At 36.3% G+C, this 24,170-nt stretch overlaps 1 pseudogene across 1 annotated transcript in view; it reads right to left on the bottom strand.

Moving 5' to 3' along the window:
* Window positions 1-1,152: 1,152 nt before the first annotated feature.
* LOC307062488 (glutamate decarboxylase 1-like) overlaps window positions 1,153-24,170 on the bottom strand; it is a 95,825-nt pseudogene continuing 72,807 nt past the window's right edge. The window contains exons 5-12 of the transcript in view: window positions 23,999-24,114; window positions 22,359-22,439; window positions 20,269-20,323; window positions 19,404-19,520; window positions 18,318-18,382; window positions 18,137-18,215; window positions 10,213-10,362; window positions 1,153-1,326 (exon numbers count right to left, since the gene is read on the bottom strand). The product of the transcript in view is annotated as a glutamate decarboxylase 1-like (transcript). The remainder of the gene's footprint in view (window positions 1,327-10,212; window positions 10,363-18,136; window positions 18,216-18,317; window positions 18,383-19,403; window positions 19,521-20,268; window positions 20,324-22,358; window positions 22,440-23,998; window positions 24,115-24,170) is intronic.

Genomic DNA, 24,170 nt, shown 5'->3' with positions numbered 1-24,170 from the left:
TTATTTTATTCTAATAATGTCCCTGCATTATAGGCACAATTATTATTCCTATTTCAGAGAAGAGGAAAGAGATCTGCATAAGTCAAGTGATTTGACAAATGGCTTGACTGGTAGGTAGTGTATGTGAATTGCATCAAGGCATTTAGCAGGTTCTTTGTCATACACACTTGAGAAAAAACCTGGCTAGCTTCAAATTTGGGTTTTATTACTTATCAGCAGCATGCTGTTAGACATTATTTAAACTCTTTAAATCTTCATCTTCCCATTCATGAAATGGGGATAATAAATCACTTTAAATCATAATATTGAGAGAAATAAATGTAACCATGCAAGTTAAGATGCTTAGCATACCATAAGTGCTCAATTAATGTTAACTCTATTATCTCAAAAAAGGAGCTGAAAAATACTAATTTTATCATCCCTGTGGCGCTACCCGATTCCATTTTGTGAACTAGGGCCAATATACTTTTGGAGAATTATAAAACGATGCCACTGTTGTTGATCTTTAGAGACATTAAAAATGGCATTGCAGAAAAAAATGAATTAAATCATTGCACAGAAGCTTGGTAGAAGCCACAGTTCCTTCTAAATAAAAATGCAGGGATCAAAAGGCAAATATGTCAGCCCTTGTCATTCTCTTCCCTGACTCTCTGCTCCAAAATACAGAACATTTTGTTCATCTGATTTATTGAAATAGAGAAACATCACAAGTATTATGAAACAGAACACTACCATATGTTATTGAAAATGATTTCACCTCGGGAAGGCTTTATGCAACTAATTTGGTTAACTTACCAAATGTTCACAGTGGAACTTCTTTCTTTACAAGAGGAGGGATTTTTGTCTTTCTTATTTACTGATGTATTCTAACACACCAAGAAAAGTCCCTGACAGTTAATGGATTTTCAATAATCTTTCATTGAATTAATGAAAACAACAAATACATAAACAAAATTGAATCTATTATCTATCTATCTATCTATCTATCTTCAGTGACCCACTGCTCTTTATTCATCTTGCATAACATAGGATAAAAGAGAGTCAAAGGTTCTGAAGAAAGAATATCATTTATAATATTCCTTTCTTATTATCTTCAGCAGTAAATCTTTAAAGTCGGTGTTTACATTTGGTATTCAAAATCCTATTGCAGTATCATAAATCTTTCCCAAGTCTTTGAATTTCATCAGTAACATAGTCTACATCAGTTTGTCTTGTGACAGGATTAGAAAAGACCATTCGAAAAAAATTTACTTTGTCCCCATAAGGCTGGTAGTTTAGCATGGCTGTGCCTTCCTCTATCATTTATGCTTTAATGTTTGGAGCAATCTGTGTATAAATGCAAATATCATTAAAAGGAAATTTTACAAGTAAATACTGTTCCACATCCTAGATGGCTACATAACTATCATTAGCTTGAAGTAAATTGCAGGCAATTTAAAACTGTCAGGGATAATTTTTAAGAAGCAGCTTAGTACAGAGAAAAGGCAGCATGTTCTATATTCATACTGTAGCTCTTGTTACTCCATGATTCACGACTACCAAACTCACAAAATAATGCAAGTGCGCTAGAATATATTAAAGAAGGTTGTGTGACATTTTATTTACATGGCAATTCAAGTAGAAGTATCTGGGAGAGGTAAAATGAAATAGAAAATGGAAAAGTAGTAGTATCTTTTGATATTCTAACTTTCGCTCTTTGCATTATTACAATACATCGTTTTTTTCGCGGTATGCGGGCCTCTCACTGTTGTGGCCTCTCCCGTTGTGGAGCACAGGCTCCGGATGCGCAGGCTCAGCGGCCATGGCTCACGGGCCCAGCCGCTCCGCAGCATATGGGATCTTCTCGGACCGGGGCATGAACCCGTGTGCCCCGCATCGGCAGGCGGACTCTCAACCACTGCACCACCAGGGAAGCCCTACAGTACATCTTGAGTTTTTCTACAAGGTCACTGTTTTGCAGCAAAACATAGTTTTCTTTGTAAGTTTTACAGAGACAAATTCTATCTGTTTAATTGTCTTGCACAGCTCCTAAAACAATACCATGCACATGACATTAGATCACATTACGCCCTTGGGTTATTATTATAAGGCAAAGTGGTACTGAGACTCGGAAAGGAAGAGGAGGGCTTTCTATAACTATTGAATGTGCTCCTCTTCTCGAAACTTCTAGTCCTGCACACAGTTTACCTTTAAAGTGCTACAGATGCTCTCCATTACTTAACTTTCCCATAAGTTTTTATATATGGCAGGGCATATATACATATATGTTGCTTATATAGTCATTATATGGTCAGACGTTTCATTTAATGTCCTTTAATATTTTAATTAATCAACATGACCATAAAATAAAAGGTATTAGTTATTGCCTGCAATATTGTTAAAAACTGCTTTATATTTCCCCTTTGCCCCCCATCCAGGAGCATGTGCAGATCTCTGAGAGGGACGGCTCTCTGGTGAGTGAGTGTGTGTATCTCCAGGAAATAGCTCGCTCTCTGTAAACATGTACTCCACTAACTCTCAGCTGGTAGTAATTACCTAGTAAAAGGTAACACTTACATGTTAAGAAAAAAAATTAAGAGCTTCGCTCAATACTTGCCTCAAACCACAAGATATTTAAACAAGGGGTATTATCAAAAAGCAAAGGGGCTTCCCTGGTGGCGCAGTGGTTGAGAGTCCGCCTGCCGATACGGGGGACACGGGTTCGTGCCCCGGTCCAGGATGATCCCGCATGCCGCGGAGCGGCTGGGCCCGTGAGCCATGGCCACTGAGCCTGCACGTCCGGAGCCTGTGCTCCGCGGCGGGAGAGGCCGCAGCAGTGAGAGGCCTGCGTACCGCAAAAAAAAAACAAACAACAAAATTCTCTATTTTCTCTTAAGTCTTATAAGCCCAGTGAAATTTTCTGATGACATAAAAAGTTGATGCCCTTAAACACTGATATCAGATAGTTTGTGTTCACCTTCTCCTAGGGCAGATCACATTGCCTAAGATAAGTAGTTGTGATGTTGGTCAACTCAAAAGTGGTGGTGATACTATTATAAAATGTATGTATATGATGCATGCTTAAAATAGGTTAAAAACTTACAGTAAATGTATAGCTAAATAACACGTAATAGTGGCGATTCTCTTTATTTTAATATACATTCTTAGGGTAAAGATTAAATCTCCTCATTGCTATGACATTTATTTGGATTTTTTTCAGTATTGATCACTGATCTGTAATAAAATCTCTCCTAGATTCTTGCTCAGATGACCTTATGATAAATATTTCAAATGTGATAATTCTTCTCCAAGTACGTCTTCTATTGCTCATAAAAATTGTAATTATTTCTATTCTTATCTTCTCCCCACTAAGCCTTCTAGCTTAGAACTCAGATTCTGTCTTATTCATTTTATACCTCTAAATCCTCTGGAACATATGGCAAGCATTAACTGATAAATGAATTAACCAAAGGGTAAAAAACTCAGTAGATTGAATATTAAGCATTCAAAAAATATTTTTCAATTATATAAATGATGACGATTAATTTGCAAAATGACTGGTGGGTTGAGATTTCACTTGGTTCCATACAAATATTAAAAAAATGGCTTAAGACCACATTACCGCCTTCCACTAACCAATCAAACTAACCCAGACACATTATTTAAAAGGCAATATTAAAATGATAAATACTACACCATACACACAAACTTACCTTTTGCTGTTCTTGATCTCTTCCAAACTTTTTGGGATATGTTTAAGTCTTGGTGGGAAGTACCAGAAGCAGAAATTGGTGAACTCAGGCTAAATCAAAAATTAAAATTTTATAAGTATTCTTAAAGTTTTACCTAATTCTTTAGTAATTTTATAAGTATCCTCAAAGCCCTACCTAATTCCTTAATTATCCCAGAAGTATTTAATTTAATTTAACTTTTAATATATTTTAAAATAGTTTTTGAGGATCTAATACATATATCAGGCACCAAATACAGAGATAAAGGAAATGGTGTCCTCACGGAGTGCCCAGTCTTCAGCCATCCATCCCATACCCATTCCTCAAAATATATTAAATATTTTAATGACAGTGCCAATTTTATATTTGAGTAAGGTCACTCAGGCTGTAGTATGGACAATCGATTAGGGGAGAGAACAATTGAGGGGAGGAGAATATTAGTTAATAGAATGTTATAGTAATTCAGGAGAGAATGGAGAGGACTTCACTGAAGCAGTGGCCACGGGTACAGATAGGAGAGTTTACATTTCCCAAATCTTCAAAAGATAGAATTGATCTTTGCTAGGTTTTCAAGATGAATTCAAGGTTCTGGCTTCAGTGGCTAGATGTCTTTTATATAGATAAAGGGGTATAAGAGAACTTTACTTAAATCAATTTATGAAAGCTCATTTCAGAGAGGCAGATAAATGATCAGAGAATGTACAGTATTAAAAACAAACAAACAAATTTCTTCTAGTTTCAACTTAAGACTGAGAGAGACTAACCAAAAATAGAAATAATACAATCAGAGGGAGACAATGTAGAAAAAAGACCAACCACCTTTGTTTCCTAATAGTTACTCTTACTAGCATGACTTAAAGCATGCCACTGGGTTGGCTGACTGGGCCTTGAAGAGAAAGATGGATAGAATACTAGCAAAACTCTCCATTTTTTCATTAATATCTACTTAGTACTTTAATAATGATTAACCAAGGATTATCATATAATTTAAAGCCCACTCTTTCTTATGTCATCTACTATCCAGAAACCCAACTGCATTCTCTAACATACAAGAAAAAAACTAGGAACAATTAAATTACTCTTAATTCAGTGTCATCAAAATCAGAAAAGCAATTATAACCGAAGAGTTTCATCTTAAAAATTTTAAAATTGAGTATAATCAACAAATTAATCTTTTGGACCCTCGGCCTGTAAGAAAGAGAACTTAAATGGAAAAGTTTTTAAAACCTAAATGTTTTGCATTTAGATAAAATAAAATATTTAAAATAATTATTACATACAACTTTTAAATTATCTCAAAATATTGGATAGGTAACATATTCAAGTAAAAAAATACTCAGCAAAGAAAGTATACTTTAAACTCTCTCTCACAAAAAAAAAGCCCACTAATAGAGTCCTTACCTTTGCATCAAATACTAGCTTAAAGTTACCTTTTCTCTTTAAAACTTTATAAAACTATTTTGCAAGTTCCATATATCTGTTGATCTGTGCCTCAAAGCCATAGGTTCCCTGTAGTTAAAAACAATCAAAAGCTTCATTCAAGTAAGTACCTTTAAATTACACTGAAGAAGTTCCTGAAATGTATTAAATTTATTTAAATATACTAATTTAAATAAATGTGATTATTATCTTACTAACAGTAGGTATTATATATTCTCACTGTCTTCTTATTTCTATCCCCTCAACTTGCTTTTACTCCCTACTGTCTGTGGAACTTGAGGCAAGTTACTCAGCCTTTCTAAGTTTGGTTGCCTAGATCTACAAATGTTTGATAAATATTTTGACATGAATTTTTTATCTGTCTAGTATGCAGAGCAAATTTTTAAAAATTATATATAATGTAGTGAGGAATAGGAGAAATATGACAAATAAAGCCCTTGGCATACTGGCTGGCATAGTGCATCTTAAAACTAACAATTGTTGAGCTTCAGTAGTATATCAGGTATGTAGTTTAGTGCTTTGTACTCTTGGTTTAATTTACTCTTAGAAGAATCCTATAAAGTGGATAACGGAGGCACAGAAAAATCGACCAGTCTGTCTCCACTCACCTTCTTTCCCTTGGTGATTTCCACTTGTCTCATGGCTCTAAGCAGTATATACAGGTTGATGACTCTCCCACTTTCATTTCCATCTGAGGCCTCATCTCTGAACCTCAGTCTCCTGCTTCACATAACTAATAAACATCTCAAAATCAATGTCCAAAAGTGAACTCCTGACCTGTCTGCACAAACTTGTTTCTCCCAGTCTTCCCAATCTCAGTAATACATGAGTTTTATCCTTTAGTTGCTAAGGCCCAAAACATCAAAGTTTTCTTATCCTTGACCCTCTTCTTTTTCTCACTCCCCACATCTAATATTTTGGAAAATTCCATAGGATTTACCTTTAAAACGTAATTAGAATCTAATATATCTTAACCTATTCACTGCCACTATGCTGGCCCAATCACTCTCCACTGCATTACTGAAATTGCTTCCTAACTGGTCTCTTTGCTTCTGTCCATATGTTCCATGTATGTCCATGCTGAGGGTATGTGTTCATAGTTACTCTAGGCTTGTGTAGTGTAGAGCCTTTACAACCATGAGGTGGTACTTCAGTGTCTTCTCAATACTTAAGCCTTTGTGATCAGAGTTGGTTTCATGAGCATACAACCTGTGCAGTCACACATGGCCCATATTCAGAAGGGCTTCAGGCTTAACTTAATGCTCTGCTGTCGCTGTTCTGAAATTCTGTAAAATTTTACTTTGGACTTGTGTTTTGAGCGTGAAGTCCAGTGGGACAATGGATCATGCCTATGAGCTAAGGAGATACAGGCAACATACACGTCTGCCACTCCTTGCCTCCCCAGGCACACCTAGCCTTTGCATTGCATAATGAGCATGGAATTCCACTGGTCCTACCATATGTGGGAACTCAGTGACAATGCAAATAGCACGAGGTACACCTACAACTAAGTAAGTGGGGATGCTCGGAGCCCCCAAGAGGCTACACTTTCTGTTTAAATCAGAACTTGTTTTCAACAGAGACCGAAGGCGATGTAGTTCTAAGAAAGAGTAATGATGGAGGAACCTTTCATTTTCTTTCTTACATTATTTCCTCGTATGACCAGCTCATTCCACGTTAGCCATATTGATCTCCCTGTTGTGCCTTAGATGCAACAGGTGTGCTTCAATCTCAAAGATTTTGAATTGAGATTCCCTCTTGCTACACATCTAAATATTAGCGTGATCTCCTCTTCACTTTCTTCAGATTTTTGCACAAATATAACCTTCTTATTGACAATTACCATACTATTTAAAATTATAAATACTTACCCCTAGCATGCAACTTTTTATCCTTTTTCAAAGACTTATTTTTCTCCACAAGAAATATATATGAATCAAAATGTGTAAAAAGCTTTGATTGTATGAACATTTGGTCAGATGCTCCGAACTTTCACAATTTTGAACAAATATTGGTTTGGAGAAGGCATTACTAGTCTTTGAAATGCTTAAGAATAGACATGATTAAATATCAGTGGACTAATATTTTGAGCTAACCACTTTATCATTTGATATTTTTCTTTGAGGGCAATCTGGTTCAGGGGGAAGCTGTAAGTAATTAGAGGAAGAAAAAATTGCAGAAAAGTTAATAGAGATTATTGATGAAGAATATTCCTACTCTGAATTCTGAAGAAATGGGGATAAATATCATTGAAATACTTGGCATAGAGTTTATTACCCTTCAGCAATTTTCCATATAGAGCTTTTGGTGGCATTCAATGCATACTAAATTGGCAGTGAAAAATATCAGGATATGGGGGCTTCCCTGGTGGTGCAGTGGTTGAGAGTCTGCCTGCTGATGCAGGGGACACGGGTTCGTGCCCCGGTCTGGGAAGATCCCACATGCCGCGGAGCGGCTGGGCCCGTGAGCCATGGCCGCTGAGCCTGCGCATCCGGAGCCTGTGCTCCACAACGAGAGAGGCCACAACAGTGAGAGGGCCACGTACCGCACAAAAAAAAAAAAAAAACCACAAAAATCAGGATATGCATCCTCCTTGTGAATGTATCTTTAAGTTTCTTGAAAAAAATCTACAAAGATTGAATAGTAAAGACAATGGCACTTCTATTCTGAACTTAATTGGACTCTGTTAGCCCAGGTCCTCCAAATAGCAGACACCAAGATGAGATTAAAGGTGCAAGGACTTAATTAGTGAAGTACCTGTGTGAAAAACAGTGGGAAGGAGCCAGTCAGACTGGGAGAGCTTTCAGACTGTGAATAAGTCTGATCCTAAGTGAAGGAAACAGGTGGGGAAAGGTGGGGAAGAAGTGTCCTGGACTATGATGAAATCTAAGTAAAATTCAGAAAGGCCCTTGGGAACTCTTGACACCAAGTCAGCTATCAAGAGAGTCTCGTGTCTCTCAGGAATGGGAATGCCTTAGAATCCCTGCCATGCTCAATCCGTCATTGACTGGGAGAAAACTTTGGAAAGCACAGCCTCAGGGCAAATGCAATTATGAATTTAAGGGAAGCAGATGGGCTCTTGGACAATTAAGCTCCCTATAGCTCTCTCCTGGCCAAACACAGCCATTTTTTGAATATAAAACCAGTCCAACCCATGTAGAAAATCCAACCAAAAAGAAGCTTTTGCATTAGATTTGCTTCTGCATAATAATCGATGTTTGTAGAATCTTATATTACTATATGATTTCCTTCTTACTTACTTTTGTAACCTATCACAGTATTTTATGTAACTAATTTTATTTTTAAGAAATATGAATTTCATTAAAGATGGCTCCTCTTTCTACTCTCAATGAAGTATTCATTCTGTAGTTATAGCAAATGAGAAAAACTATTAAATTTTTCATTTATATCTCTGGACTTCATTCTTAATGCCCATTATTTTGTCAAGAGTACTGATGGAGATTCACATAGCAAATGTTTAAATATTTACTAGTTACAAATCATGCTACAAACTTGCAAGTCAACTCCTCCCATTCAAGCCCATCATGGATATTTACCTGAACCTGATTTCTAGTATATAAAAATGTTCTATAATATAAAAGAATTCCCATTTCACAGTATGCTGAGATTTTTTTCCTATTCCCAGGAATGGCCCTACTTATATAACATCTGTTTATACACCATTTTTATGAAGTAGTCTCCATATGCAAAAGATGATGAGCCTGCTTTTCATCACTACCCAATGTGAGTTTTGGTATTCCCATGGTGCTATGAATTGTATTAAGAAAGACAATATGAATTTGTGGAAAAAAATATATTTTGGATTTAGGTGAGTTGTCACCTTTGCTCCTTAGATTTAGTTCTCTTCATCCACTAGCAAGTTAATTTCTTTACCTATTTAACAGACATAACCAGCACAACTGTTGGGAAACATAAGCTAAATAACACGTAAAGCTTTCTACCTAATACATGTTCAATAAATGGTAGATCCATTACTATTGAATGAATGTATTCATTATTTCAATGCCTCATTATCAAAAGAATTTAAGGTGAGTTACCAATGTAGATACACTATTCAAAGTGGTTTTTTTAATGCTTATTTTGAACTAGGTGATTATAAGGTTAGGAAAAAGCAGTTGATGAAAGAGATAAATTTAGAAGAGAAAATGTTGCCAATATATTATATACTAACCAATATATTATTGCCAATATATTATAGACTAACCAAAGTAGGATCATGAATTTGTCTGTGTGATTCATGTTACAGAACATATTTTTCTATTAGTGTTTTGTACTAGGAATTCCATATCTACCAAATAAAAATCTAACCAGCTCTAACTGCCTCTGATACTGACATCTGAGAAGAGTCCCTTAGGGTCCACAGGGTGGGTAATGTAATGTAGAGGACCAGATCCCCAATATAGTAAAGATGCTGTTAGTTCATGGCAAAGCTTTCATCTGAACAGAACCTAATGCCCATCTTCCTATAGAGTACTGGGAAGAGGGTGATAGAAATAGCTTCCTAAAAGCATGTCAATTATTTAAATTAAATTTTAAATAAGGGGCAGTTAAAAATTATAAATAAGGAGCAGAATGAGGGTGTAGACATGTCCTGCTGTTGTCATAGTGTTTGGAGAGACAATATATGCTGCTCCTGCCTCTAAGGTAGATTGAACATTCAGGCAATTAATAAGTGTTCACATCTGGGAATCTATATTGACTTCAAGTAGCTTGACCTATTTCCAATTACAATTAGAAAAAAGCAGTATTTTTTTTAACAGAAGCTGCAAACAAGTTTATATTCCTAACAGATTTCATTCCTGCCACTTGATAGTAACAGTAAAACAAGCTAAAAATTTTTCCACCTCAAGTAGAATTTTGAGCTCAGAAACCAAGCTTGCCATTTGCAATTAGAAACAGAGCAGTTTCTTTGAGAAATGTTTAAGACAATAAAAGACTATAATTTGGGAAAAGGCACCCAAAGAAAGCTCTAAAAATTGGAATTGGTTATACTGGGTATCCAAATAAATAAGACCTAATAAAAGAGATGTCAAATTCCTACCTTTGCCTTCCACGTTAACCAGAGCTTAAAGATATCAACATGTTGGCCACACTGAATACTTTTATCCCCAGTGTCAAAGTCAACATTGTAGAGTTTATCAGGCTGGAAAAGGTATCCAGCTTGCATCTGGTTACATGCTCCCAGAAGACCCTGAAAAAGGAATGATACATCTACTATGTAAGTCATACTCATTTCAATAAAAAACCACAATTATTTATTTCAATTCACTTAGCTTTTCTACCTTACATGCACATTTAAATAGAATTTTTGTTTATTTTATATAAAAAATTATGTTACTTTCTTAGGAATTTAGTGTATTAAGTTCTTTGGATTTATTTGGAACAGTAGATGGTGTAATTAGACTACTACTTGTCTATTTCTCTTTACCTTTTCTTAAAAGCCTTGAAGTTTTTCTGCTCTTCTGAAGTTACGTGGCTGTCGTGTACTGAAGGTAATAAGAACTGGGTGCTGGTTCACTTTAACTAAACTCTCTCATAAATCAGCCATCTAGGTGCTCTGATGGCCACAGGAGGTACAGAATAAAATAACCCGTTTATTTAATTTTGTGCTTTCCTAGCCATTTCCTCGCATATAAAGGATGTTGAAAACATTCCTCCTCAGTGTTAAGAATGGAGAAATATTATTAAAAGATAATCACTAGACAAAAGCAATGTTTTCCATCACCCAGTTGAAAAGAGGCTTTTCTCAAAAGATGTGTGTTGCCACAGCGTAACAAAGGCTAAACCTGTGTGCATTGACCGGGTATAGTTTAAATAAATACCAATTATAACTTTCTGAATAAGAAGAAAATGACCATGTATCTATTATGTGTCTATTATATGCTGGACACGTCACAAATATTATATCATTTGATCCTATGGAAGACTTATGGCATACCTACTACTATTATATCATTTTCATAGATTGAAGAAATGAAAACTTTACCATGGTAAGTAATTTTCAAGATCATATGTCTATACAGTGATAAGTTTCAGATCTAACAAAAGAGTTTGTCTGGGAGTCTGCAAAAATCCAATTTCTGAGGGAAGAAAACTCACACTCTTGTAGGAGTGGCTTATGGATCTAGGGAGAGAATCACAATGAGGTGTGGGGGGAATGGAATAAAAATGATACCTTGCAAAGGAGAGTACTTTATGTGTGTGTGTGTGTATGTGTAAATATATGTTATATATATATTATATATATATAATATATAGTGTCATATTTACATATGAAGAATATTTTCTCTCTAGTTTACTTCGAACTTCCACTTTAATTTTTTGTTAGATAAGAAATGGAGACAAAAATATTTTAAAATGGTATACTCAATATGAGTTTTAACTGTCAGTTCTGGGGTAAAGATTAAGCTACAGATATTTATAGCACCTAAAATCTGCCATACTCTGTGCTGGAACCGTGGATTTGTGATAAGAAAAAGGGTGGGAAAAACGCTGGCCTCACTGAGTTTACATTCTGGGTTGCAGGAGGCTGGGTGGGTAAGGGCTACTTCAAAATACTCATTATTAGTGAAGAAATCAAGAAAGCCTGCAGAAAACTGGCTCTTGAGCCCTAAACATAAAAATATCAGAAATCTGAAAATTGAATATAGAACTGTTAGCAAAGGGGAGGAACAGCAAATCCCAAAGCTTTTTAAAGAAGAAAAGCATGCAGCTGCACTGTAATTTCCGAGTACCAGACACACAGCAGTGGACGGGAAGAATTCGACTGTTAACCTGCAGGTTTCCAGACAAGGCAGCTGCCATTTTATTGATGGGATATTGAAGGGATATTGTTGCCATGCAGCCAACTGAGCAGAATCTGAAGCAGAGCTAATGGTTCCAGCCTGAGATGCTGAGAAGGGCTTAAGCTAGGAGAGCACAAAGATTCTCTTAAGGTAGAGGAGACGAGGTGGGTATTTAATACTCAAGAGTGAGTGTGGGGGGGGGGACCTTCAAGATGGCGGAAGAGTAAGACGCCGAGTCACCTTCCTCCCCACAGATACACCAGAAATGCATCTACACGTGGAACAACTCCTACAGAACACCTACTGAACGCTGACAGAAGACCTCAGACCCCCCAAAAGGCAAGAAACTCCCCACGTACCTGGGTAGGGCAAAGCGGAGAGATTCCCGCACAGAGGATCGGTGCCGACCGGCACTCACCAGCCCGAGAGGCTTGTCTGCTCGGCCGCCGGGGTGGGCGGGGCTGGGAGCTGAGGCTCGGGCTTCGGTCGGAGCGCAGGGAGAGGACTGGCGGCGTGAACACAGCCTGAAGGGGTTAGTGTGCCACGGCTGGCCGGGAGGGAGTCTGGGAAAAAGTCTGGACCTGCCGAAGAGGCATCAGACGATTGTTTCGGGGTGCGTGAGGAGAGGGGTTTCAGAGCACCGCCTAAACAAGCTCCAGACGGGCAGGAGCCACAGTTATCAGTGCGGACCCCAGAGACGGGCATGAGACGCTAAGGTTGCTGCTGCAGCCACCAAGAAGCCTGTGTGCAAGCACAGGTCACTATTCACACTTCCCCTCCCGGGAGCCTGTGCAGCCCGCCATTGCCAGGGTCCCGTGATCCTGGGACAACTTACCTGGGAGAACACACGGCGCGCCTCAGGCTGGTGAAACGTCAAGCCATCCTCTGCTGCCGCAGGCTCGCCCTGCATCCATACCCCTCCCTCCCCCCGGCCTGAGTGAGCCAGAGCCCCCTAGTCAGCTGCTCCTTTAACCCCGTCCTGTCTGAGTGAAGAACAGACGCCCTCACACGACCTACACGCAGAGGCAGGGCCAAATCTAAAGCTGGACCCAGGGAGCTGTGCGAACAAAGAAGAGAAAGGGAAATCTCTCCCAGCAGCCTCAAGAACAGCGGATTAAATCTCCACAATCAACTTGATGTACCTGCATCTGTGGAATACCTGAATACACAAAGAATCATCCCAAAATTGAGGCAGTGGACTTTGGGAGCAACCATAGACTTGGGGTTTGCTTTCTGCATCTAATTTGTTTCTGGTTTTATGTTTATCTCAGTTTAGTATTTAGAGCTTATTATCACTGGCAGATTTGTTTATTGATTTGGTTGCTCTCTTCCTTTATATGTGTGTGTGTGTGTGTGTGTGTATATATATATATAAAATTCTTTTTCCTTTTTTTCCTTTTGTGAGTGTGTACGTGTATGCTTCTTCGTGTGATTTTGTCCATATAGGTTTGCTTTTACCCTCTGTCCTATGATTCTGCCTGTCCGGTTTTTTTTTTGTTGTTGTTGTTGTTTTAGTATAGTTTTTAGTGCTTGTTATCATTGGTGGATTTGTCTTTTGGTTTGATTGCTCTCTTCTTGCTTGCTTGCTTTTTTAAATTTTTTTATTTTTAATAATTATTTTTTATTTTAATAACGTTATTTTATTCTTTCTTTCTTTCTTTCTTTCTTTCTTTCTTTCTTTCTTTCTTTCTTTCTTCCTTCCTTCCTTCCTTTTCTCCCTTTTTTTCTGAGTCATGTGGATGAGAGGGTCTCAGTGCTCCGGCCAGGTGTCAGGCTTGAACCTCTGAGGTACGAGAGCCTATTTCAGGACATTGGTCCACCAGAGACATCTCAGCCTCACGTAATATCAAATGGCAAAAGCTCTCCCAGGGATCTCCATTTCAATGCTAAAACCCAGCTCCACTCAACGACTAGCAAGCTACAGTGCTAGACACCCTAATGCCCAACAAGTAACAACACAGGAACACACCCCCCCCACCACCCATTAGCAGAGAGGTTGCCTAAAATTATAATAAGGTCACAGACACCCCAAAACACACCACTGGATGTGGACCTGCCCACCAGAAAGACAAGATCCAGCCTCATCCACCAGAACACAGGCACTAGTCTCCTTCACCAGGAAGCCGAAACAACCCACTGAACCAACCTCTGCCACTGGGGGCTAACACCAAAAGCAACGGGAACTAAGAACCTGCAGCCTGTGAAAAGGAGACAGCAAACACAGTAAGTTAAACAAAATGGCAAGACAGAGAAATATGCAGCAGACGAAGGAGCAAGGTAAAAACCCACCAGACCTAACAAATGAAGAGGAAATAGGCAGTCTACCTGAAAATGAATTCAGAGCAATGATAGTAAAGATGATCCAAAATCTTGGAAACAGAATGGCAAAAATGAAGAAACGTTTAACATGGAACTAGGAGAACTAAAGAACAAACAAACAATGATGAACAACAAAATAAATGAAATCTAAAATTCTCTAGAAGGGATAAATATAGCAGAATAACTGAGGCAGAAGAATGGATAAGTGACCTGGAAGATAAAATAGTGGAAATAACTACCACAGAGCAAAATAAAGAAAAAAGAATGAAAAGATTTGAGGACAGTCTCAGAGACCTCTGGGACAACATTAAATACACCAACATTCGAATTATAGGGGTCCCAGAAGAAGAAGAGAAAAAAAAAGGGACTGAGAAAATATTTGAAGATATTATAGTTGAAAAATTCCCTAATATGGGAAAGGAAATAGTCAATCAAGTCCAGGAAGCACAGAGAGTCCCATACAGGATAAATCCAAGGAGAAATACACCAAGACACATATTAATCAAACTGTCAAAAATTAAACACGAAGAAAACATATTAAAAGCAGCAAGGGAAAAACAACAAAAAACACAAGGGAATCCCCATGAGGTTAACAGCTGATCTTTCAGCAGAAACTCTGCAAGCCAGAAGGAAGAGGCAGGACAGATTTAAAGTGATGAAAGGGAAAAACCTACAACCAAGATTACTCTACCCAGCAAGGATCTCATTCAGATTCAATGGAGAAATTAAAACCTTTACAGACAAGCAAAAGCTAAGAGAATTCAGCACCACAAAACCAGCTTTACAACAAATGCTAAAGGAACTTCTCTAGGCAGTAAATACAAGAGAAGGAAAAGACCTACAATAACAAACCCAAAACAATTAAGAAAATGGTAATAGGAACATACATATTGATAACTACCTTAAATGTAAATGGATTAAATGCTCCAACCAAAAGACATAGACTGGCTGAATGGATACAAAAAGAAGACCCATATATATGCCGTCTACAAGAGACCCACTTCAGACCTAGAGACACATACAGACTGAAAGTGAGGGGATGGAAAAAGATGTTCCATACAAATGGAAATCAAAAGAAAGCTGGAGTAGCAATTCCCATTTCAGACAAAATGGACTTTAAAATAAAGACTATTACAAGAGACAAAAAAGGACACTACATAATGATCAAGGGATCAATCCAAGAAGAAGATATAACAATTGTAAATGTTTATGCACCTAACATAGGAGCACCTCAATACATGAGGCAAATGCTAACAGCCATATAAGGGGAAATCGACAGTAACACAATCATAGTAGGGGGCTTTAACACCCCACTGTCACCAATGGACAGATCATTCAAAATGGAAATAAATAAGGAAACACAAGCTTTAAAAGACACATTAGACGAGATAGACTTAATTGACATTTATAGGACATTTCATCCAAAAACAACAGAATACACTTTCTTCTCAAGTGCTCATGTAACATTCTCCAGGATACATCATATCTTGGGTCACAAATCAAGCCTTGTTAAATTTAAGAAAATTGAAATCATATCAAGTAATTTTCCGACCACAACGCTATGAGACTAGATATCAATTACAAGAAAAAGTCTGTATAAAATACAAACACATGGAGGCTAAACAATACACTACTAAATAACCAAGAGCTCACAGAAGAAATCAAAGAGGTAATCAAAAAAATACCTAGCAATGAATGACAATGAAAACACGACAACCCAAAACCTATGGGATGCAGCAGAAGCAGCTCTAAGAGGGAAGTTTATAGCCTACCTCAAGAAACAAGAAACATCTCAAATAAACTTACACCTAAAGCAATTAGAGAAAGATGAACAAGAAAACCCCAAACAAGACCAAAAGACAACCCTCAGAATGGGAGAAAATATTTGCAAACAAAGCAACTGACAAAGGATTAATCTCCAAAATTTACAAGCAGCTCATGCAGCTCAATAACAAAAAAACAAACAACCCAATCCAAAAATGGGCAGAAGACCTAAATAGACATTTCTCCAAAGAAGATATACAGATTGCCATCAAACACATGAAAGAATGCTCAACATCATTAATCATTAGAGAAATGCAAATCAAAACTACAATGAGATATCATCTCACACAGGTCAGAATGGCCATCATCAAAAAATCCAGAAACAATAAATGCTGGAGAGGGTGTGGAGAAAAGGGAACCCTCTTGCACTGTTGGTGGGAATGTAAATTGATACAGCCACTATGGAGAACAGTATGGAGGTTCCTTTAAAAACTACAAATAGAACTACCATACGACCCAGCAGTCCCACTACTGGGCATATACCCTGAGAAAACCATAATTCAAAAAGAGTCATGTACCAAAATGTTCACTGCACTCTATTTACAATAGCCAGGACATGGAAGCAACCTAAGTGTCCATCGACAGATGAATGGATAAAGAAGATGTGGCGCATATATACAATGGAATATTACTCAGCCATAAAAAGAATCGAAATTGAGTTATTTGTAGTGAGATGGATGGACCTAGAGTCTGTCATACAGAGTGAAGTAAGTCAGAAAGAGAAAAACAAATACTGTATGCTAACACATATATACGGAATCTAAGAAAAAAAAAAAGGTCATGAAGTACCTAGGGGTAAGACGGGAATAAAGACACAGACCTACTAGAGCATGGACTTGAGGATATGGGGAGGGGGAAGGGTAAGCTGTGACAAAGTGAGAGAGTGGCATGGACATATATACACTACCAAACGTAAAATAGATAGCTAGTGGGAAGCAGCCGCATAGCACAGGGAGATCAGCTCGGTGCTTTGTGACCACCTAGAGGGGTGGGATAAGGAGGGTGGGAGGGAGACACAAGAGGGAAGAGATATGGGAACATACGTATATGTATAACTGATTCACTTTGTTATAAAACAGAAACTAACACACCATTGTAAAGCAATTATAGTCCAATAAAGATGTTAAAAATAAATAAATAAATAATTCACATCCTTTCTCTGAAACCCTTGCCAACAGGTGGGTGTCAAAATACAGATTTTTTAATAATAAGTAGTTTAGTCCATATATAGAAGATTATGCAACATTTCATTGGGGTCTGGGGCTGTAGGTCATAATCAAATACATTAACATTTCTATAGTGAAGTATGAATATCTACATTAAGTGGGTACATAGAGTCAATATGAGCCTCACAACAGGTCAGGATTGGTTTTGTCACCTGATGAACTACAAAAAAATTAACTGTTCAGAATGTCTTTAAATTTTAAAATTGTAAATAAGGGACTGTAAACCTATAATTCTTCAATTCTTGCTTAATTGGTGATAATTTATAAGGGAATAAAGAAGGAATTGTAACGGATAAGTTGGAGAGTATAGCAGAGGTTAGAGATCATAAAGCTCATACATGTTAGAGCAAAGATTTGAAAATGAATGAGGTTAACACTCAGGTCCATCTTCCCTGCTAAATGACACTGGTCATACATGAAGGACTACCTAAAAGCTGAAAGATATTTAGGGGAAACAATTCCAATCAGAGATGATGAAAACTTGAACTATGACAGAGAAGACAGGTTCAAAGAAATAAGAAGAGTTGAATATCTTAATTAGATTTTTTAAAGAGCAATTCAAACTTGCCCTAAGAAAGCAGTTAGCATTTGAATGGGAAAAAATAATTGCAATATTTTAACGTAAATATAAGGACTATATCATAAAAAAAAAGATCAAAGGGGAAGGATCAGTTTTCTTCAACAGGACAAATGGTGCTGCACTACATTAATTCAATGAGGCCACAATTATTTTGGTTTTGAATATTCACAATGAAGCTAGTCATTACCAAGACGTCCATTATGTCACTACTTGAAAATAGAAATTATTTACATTTTCCCCAGTCAGGATAGCAGAACACTGAACGGGGATACCCATGAATTTATGTGGATTCCAGGTCACAGAGTTGGCCCTAGGTGACAAAACAGCCCCAGTTAGTGCTCACTGTCTAATGAAAGAAAATAGAAGCCTAAATAGGTTCTTTTGCTTGCACAAGCAATGGCCTGGGTCTCACCTTTCAATGCCACTGAGTTTATAGGAGTGGTTTCTGGACAGCAACAATCCACCTCCCCAAGCTGCCTGTAACAGATACAAAGGATTTGTGTTCCTATTTCTTTTTTCTTTCTTTTTTTTTTTTTTTTTTTTTTGGCGGTACGCGGGCCTCTCACTGTTGTGGCCTCTCCCGTTGCGAAGCACAGGCTCCGGATGCACAGACTCAGCGGCCATGGCCCAGGGGCCCAGCCGCTCCGCAGCACGTGGGATCTTCCCGGACTGGGGCACGAACCCACGCCCCCTGCATCGGCAGGCGGACTCTAAACCACTGCGCCACCAGGGCAGCCCTCTATTTCTTTTTAAATAGCACTGACTGCTTTTTCCTATGTTAAATTTATTTCAAAAGTTGATGAAGATTTAATTGTTATTCAAGATAATTATAAACTTGGCTATAATTATCCTACTTAGAAGAACAATGCATTTAAAAATTTCCTCCTATGAGTTTTCATTGTCTATTCATGACAAAGTAAAGTTTTTTTTCTAATTAATTCAAAGAAATACCTTCTGTGTAATTTCCAGAGACAGAAATTTTTAAAAGTTGGCATCAGATTTGGCAATACTACAGAAAAATTAAAGTATCTACCATATTATATAACTTTAAATTTGTCCAACTCTAGTCAAAGCCAAAGACATTTTTGCCCAAAGTCACTGTACCAAACTAATAGCATCAAAACTTTTGATTTCCGTAATAGCTATTAATTAAGAAATGTATATTAGAGTAATGGGCTAAGTCCTTTTGATTTAAAATTGTTTTAACTATTTCTTTAAACTGATTTTCTAAATTGTTGGTTGAATATTAATAGAGGTTTAGACTTTTTTTAAACACTTGATACATTTGTAGCTCATTCCATGATAGTGTATTAAGTCTAATTTAAGATAATTTATGCAAATAAGACTATTCTTTCTTGATATTTATTCTTTATAAAAATTAGGGTTACAGAAATTTTTCTCTTGCCTGCAATGTCAATTAAGAAATTTTAAGGACTATTCATAGGATACATCTTTTTAAATAGGTGAATCATTATCCAGACTCAAGGATGTGACTTACATCCACACGCATCCAGAGTTTGTGCATCTCACAAATATCTGCGATGTCGTGGAGTCGGTTGCAGGCCCCGAACACTGTGCTGCCAGCTGTGGCAGTGACATAAAAAGGAGTTTGGCCCTGGTGATGACAAAAGCTGCACCATTCTTACAATCTCATGAAGTCCACTCCTATGCTAATATTGTTACTTAACCATTACACTTCTGGACATCAGGAAGCTGGATAACTTTGACTAAGGGCATTAAGTACTTAAAAATTTCAAATACTCAAAGGTACCTACAGTAATGGAAAAAGTAGCTTAACCATAAGATGAACTAATACCACTACCTCTGAGTCACATTTATTGTTATTTCTCTCTGAATTTATTTTCAGAAAATCATACTACAACAATAGAGATGACCAAACCCCTTTATTAGTAAATATCCTGATAACTTTTCTTTTGATAGTTAACAGAAACAAAATTATCAGGAAATACTACAATGTTAATTATTTCACGTCAGTTTTAGAAGAAATTTCCTACATTTAGGGATTATTTTATTTCCTTTAGCAATTATCTTATCAATTGTTTTCCACTAACAAAAATAGGTGAAGAGGGCTTCCCTGGTGGTGCAGTGGTTGAGAGTCCGCCTGCCGATGTAGGGGACACGGGTTCGTGCCCCGGTCTGGGAAGATCCCACATGCCGCGGAGCGGCTGGGCCCATGAGCCACGGCCACTGAGCCTGCCCATCTGGAGCCTTTGCTCCGCAACGGGAGAGGCCACAACAGTGAGAGGCCCGCATGCCACAAAAAAAAAAAAAAAAAAGGAAAAAAAATAGGTGAAGAAAATTAAGATGCACTTGTGTGTTAAATATGGAACTTCAGAACATACCTTCCTTTTAGCTTGTAATACATTTTTCTCTAACTCAGCTGGAATCATCTTTCCCCTGAAAAATGCAAATACACATTGATTTCTTATCAGTGAATAAACAAACCAATTCTACCAATTAGAAGAATACATAATATTCAAGATTAAAAAATTAGTTTTTATTGTCTCCCACAGGTATTTATAGGTGTAAAAACAGCTATTAATGTTTAATTCTCTAAAACCAATGTTAAATATCATGTTATTTGAGTTAAAGAATGCTTAGTTTACTATTCAATCATCTTAAAATCAGCATTACTTACAAATCAGAAGATTCTGATTTTTCTAAGAAAGATACAGATGATTCTTTCCTTGCTTTCCTTTCTTTCTTTCCTTCTTTCTTTCTTTCTTTCTTTCATCTACCTAATTATTAACCTTTAATTATAAAGACTTCTTAGTATCAAGGTAGAAAAATCAAGTATCCAAATTGGGGGAGTGGGAGAAAAACATGGCACAAATTCAGGTGGCCTCACATTTCTTCACAGAGAATTTCTGGGAAAAAAAACCCAAAAGCCAATATTTTCTTACTCCGTCCAGTTTTCAGACTAAAATCCTGTCTATTGACGATTCACAAGAAGCATTTCTCTTAAAGTCAGGAATAAGATAAGGATGCTCACTACTATCAATATTATAGTATTTTTTTCTGAGGAAATACCTATTAGCTAGCTAGATCATTATAATGATGATGATAGATAGATAGATAAAAAGAAGAGGAGAAAAAAAACCTAATTTGAGTAATATGGTTGTATACCTGGAATTCCTAACATTGTTTATTGAAAAACTCTTGAAAATGATAAGAATGTTGAGCAAATGGGTGGTTACAACAGTCAATTAGGTTCCTATTTTTTAAAACTAATTGTTCTGAATAAACATAGAACATATCCTATTCATAGCAGTAAAAAAGATATAAAGTATCTGGGGGAGGGGTTCTCAGGAAATGCTCAGGATTTATATAAAGAAAACCAAACGACTTGAGATAAGTATTGAATTATAAACTTATAAAACATATTTGCAAAATATTTTATATTCATATATTTTATATTTCAAAACTTTTCAATATATAAATATTTTTACAAGCCAATAAATAATAAACCACCAATAAAATATGGGCAAAGAACATGAACAGACAGATCATGGTAATACACAATTGGCTGGTCCATATATTGGATATACGTTGTCCCAAATAACTAAATGTCATCTTTGTCTATCAGAATTTTTAAGTATAGAAGTATTGATAATATTCAGGCTTCACAAGGTAGATAAGAGTATCAATTAACTGAAAAATGTTTGAAGGGCAAGTAAAAATCTTTATGAAATTATAAGTGCAGACATTCTTTGAACCAATAATTCAACTTCTAGAGATTCACATGAGAAATATTCAAACACAGACACTCAAATATATTTCTATAATTATATTCATTTAAGCATTGTTCTTAAATACTAAAATCTAGGTGAAAACCCTTTTAAATAAGATATGTGAAATTATGTTACATTTATAAAATGGAAAACTCCGAAGTAATTAAAAAAGAATAAGGAAGGTCTGTGTAAATTCATGGGCTAAGATTCCTAAGATATATTCTAAAGCCAAAAAAATTAAAAGAATAAGTTGCAGATTATAACACAGAATTTGATATGCATAAATGTATAAATACATTTGATATGCATCAAAATGATCTTCCAGAATATATGTATTTGTAATGTAGTTTATTTATGAAAAGTAGGATTCAAGACAAATGGAAATATATTTTCACTCTGTAGATTTCTAATGCAGTTGAATTTTTCATCTCTAAACATCATTATATTGCTAACTGGATCTACTTAAAACAAGGAACGGATATGTGACAGTCTCACTGATTTAGGACTATACTTAGTAAAGAAGTCTTAACAGTAGGATAGGATACCTTTGGTGCTTGTTTCATAATTACTTCTAGTTAAAATTATTGAAACTAATATGGGAGAGTATTCTTGCTAAAAATTGGGATGATAGAAAAATGGGATTTTAATCTTCATACCAAGCATGATAATAAAAAAATTTGAGAATGTATTAAGGAACATACCTTTCATCACATTTTACTTCAATTACATTATCAGTTCCCATACGAAGGATTGCTGCAGCTTTTTTTTACTGAATATTGACCCTTGGGCAAAAATGAAAACAAGAAAGGTATTAATTCTCCCGCCTTAAATCATCACTTACACTAGTGCATCACTCACACTAGGGCTTATACGCATAGCTTTGCACAGGTTTGTGCATGGATATATATATATATACACATGCAAGTAGAGTTCTGAAGGCATAGTTCCAGACCCTTATCATGACATTGTTGAGATGAAGAAGGTTGTAGTACCTCTTTCTAGGAGGCACTGTCACAGAACACGACTCTTTAAATGCAGGAGTTTGAATATTCTCGTTCTCTGTATACACATGAATCGTGTCATTTATAAATTTAGTGACAATATCCACCAGGTAAATCCTTACATGTTATGGACAGGTTTAAGTCTTGAATTTCCAACTATTTTTTTAAAGAGTGAGGCCTGAAGAAATGAATCAATTCTTATTCTGCTTGCAGTTTTTAATTTTGACTTTGACATCAACTTTGATTTCTTGCCTTCTAGGTGACTACTATCTCCTTGTATCATTTGCATAATGTAAACAGTATCAGTAAGATGGAGGTGACAGCTCAAAGATAAATTTGGCCTGGGTTATTTTTAGCTACCCGGAAAAGACCAGATATATGAGAGAAACAAGTAGAGAAATTTAAAACCCTAACCATATTTTCATTTCAATGGAGAATGCATAGATGAAATAGGAATTTTTTTTTAATCTGCATTGTGGAATTTCAGCTTATTTGCTCATTATATTTAAAACGTATATGTGAAATGATGAAAATGACATTTGTAAACAAGCATCTTCAACTGTATTAAGTTTTATAGTAAATTACATTAAATATGCAGCAGTGGTCTCTAATTTGATAATATACATTTATATAATGCCAACTTGAGTTTGGCAAAGGAAAGACATTGCAAATATGGGGACATTTTAAAGAAAACCCTGTGTTTCCAAGTACTTTTAGATAGAATTCTCAAGCTGGGACTACAATTACACTTTAAGATTATAAATGTTACCATGGTAGAAAAAAGTGATCGGATTTATTAGAGGGATGAATTGATTTTTTAAAAATATGTATTGTTACTAGGCACAGGGTTGGAACATTAAAACTAAAGGAGACCTCAATGGGTATATTGTCAGTATCAGAAACATTTGGCTGAGGACCTATAAAAATAAAGCTTTCTTGTCAACCGACTCTTACAGTCCTAACTGGAGAAAGAAAACCTTAAACACATTATCGTTCTTTTCATTCAACTTTAAAGTGAACCATTATATCTTTGAATTTTCTGTCTTGCTTTTTTTTTGGTAAAGGTAGCAAAATGTTTTATATTTATAATCACATTTTTTCTGTTAGTTTCTCCTATGTTGAAATAAAATTTTAATACTGACTTATCTGTATTGCTAATCTAGAGAGTCTATACCAACTGGAAAGTTGTTTTTCCCCTTTCCAATATTAATCCATAGATCCAGACAGAGATTACTGAATATATTTAATGGAAAAATGAAGCTAATATTCTCAGTCTTTCAATTACTTTATCAGTGTATCTTAGAAGACTCTTAAAAGTTGGAAAAATCTAAACTTTATACTTGTTCAGAAACAAATAATACAATGCATGGAAGTGCTGTCATGCCTTTTGTTGTTATCTCTGGATATTGCTTAGAACGAGCTACTAATATACCATAGAGGTTTGATATACTCCCACCTATGGAAGAGAAATCGTGACTGTTAATCTAGTTTCAAAAATCAGAAATGTTGATT

The sequence above is a fragment of the Hyperoodon ampullatus genome (genome assembly GCF_949752795.1).
Source record: "Hyperoodon ampullatus genome assembly, chromosome: 13".
Taxonomy (NCBI): domain Eukaryota; kingdom Metazoa; phylum Chordata; class Mammalia; order Artiodactyla; family Ziphiidae; genus Hyperoodon; species Hyperoodon ampullatus.
Note: the sequence above shows the minus strand (reverse complement) of the source record. Positions and strands in the feature narration are given on the sequence as shown.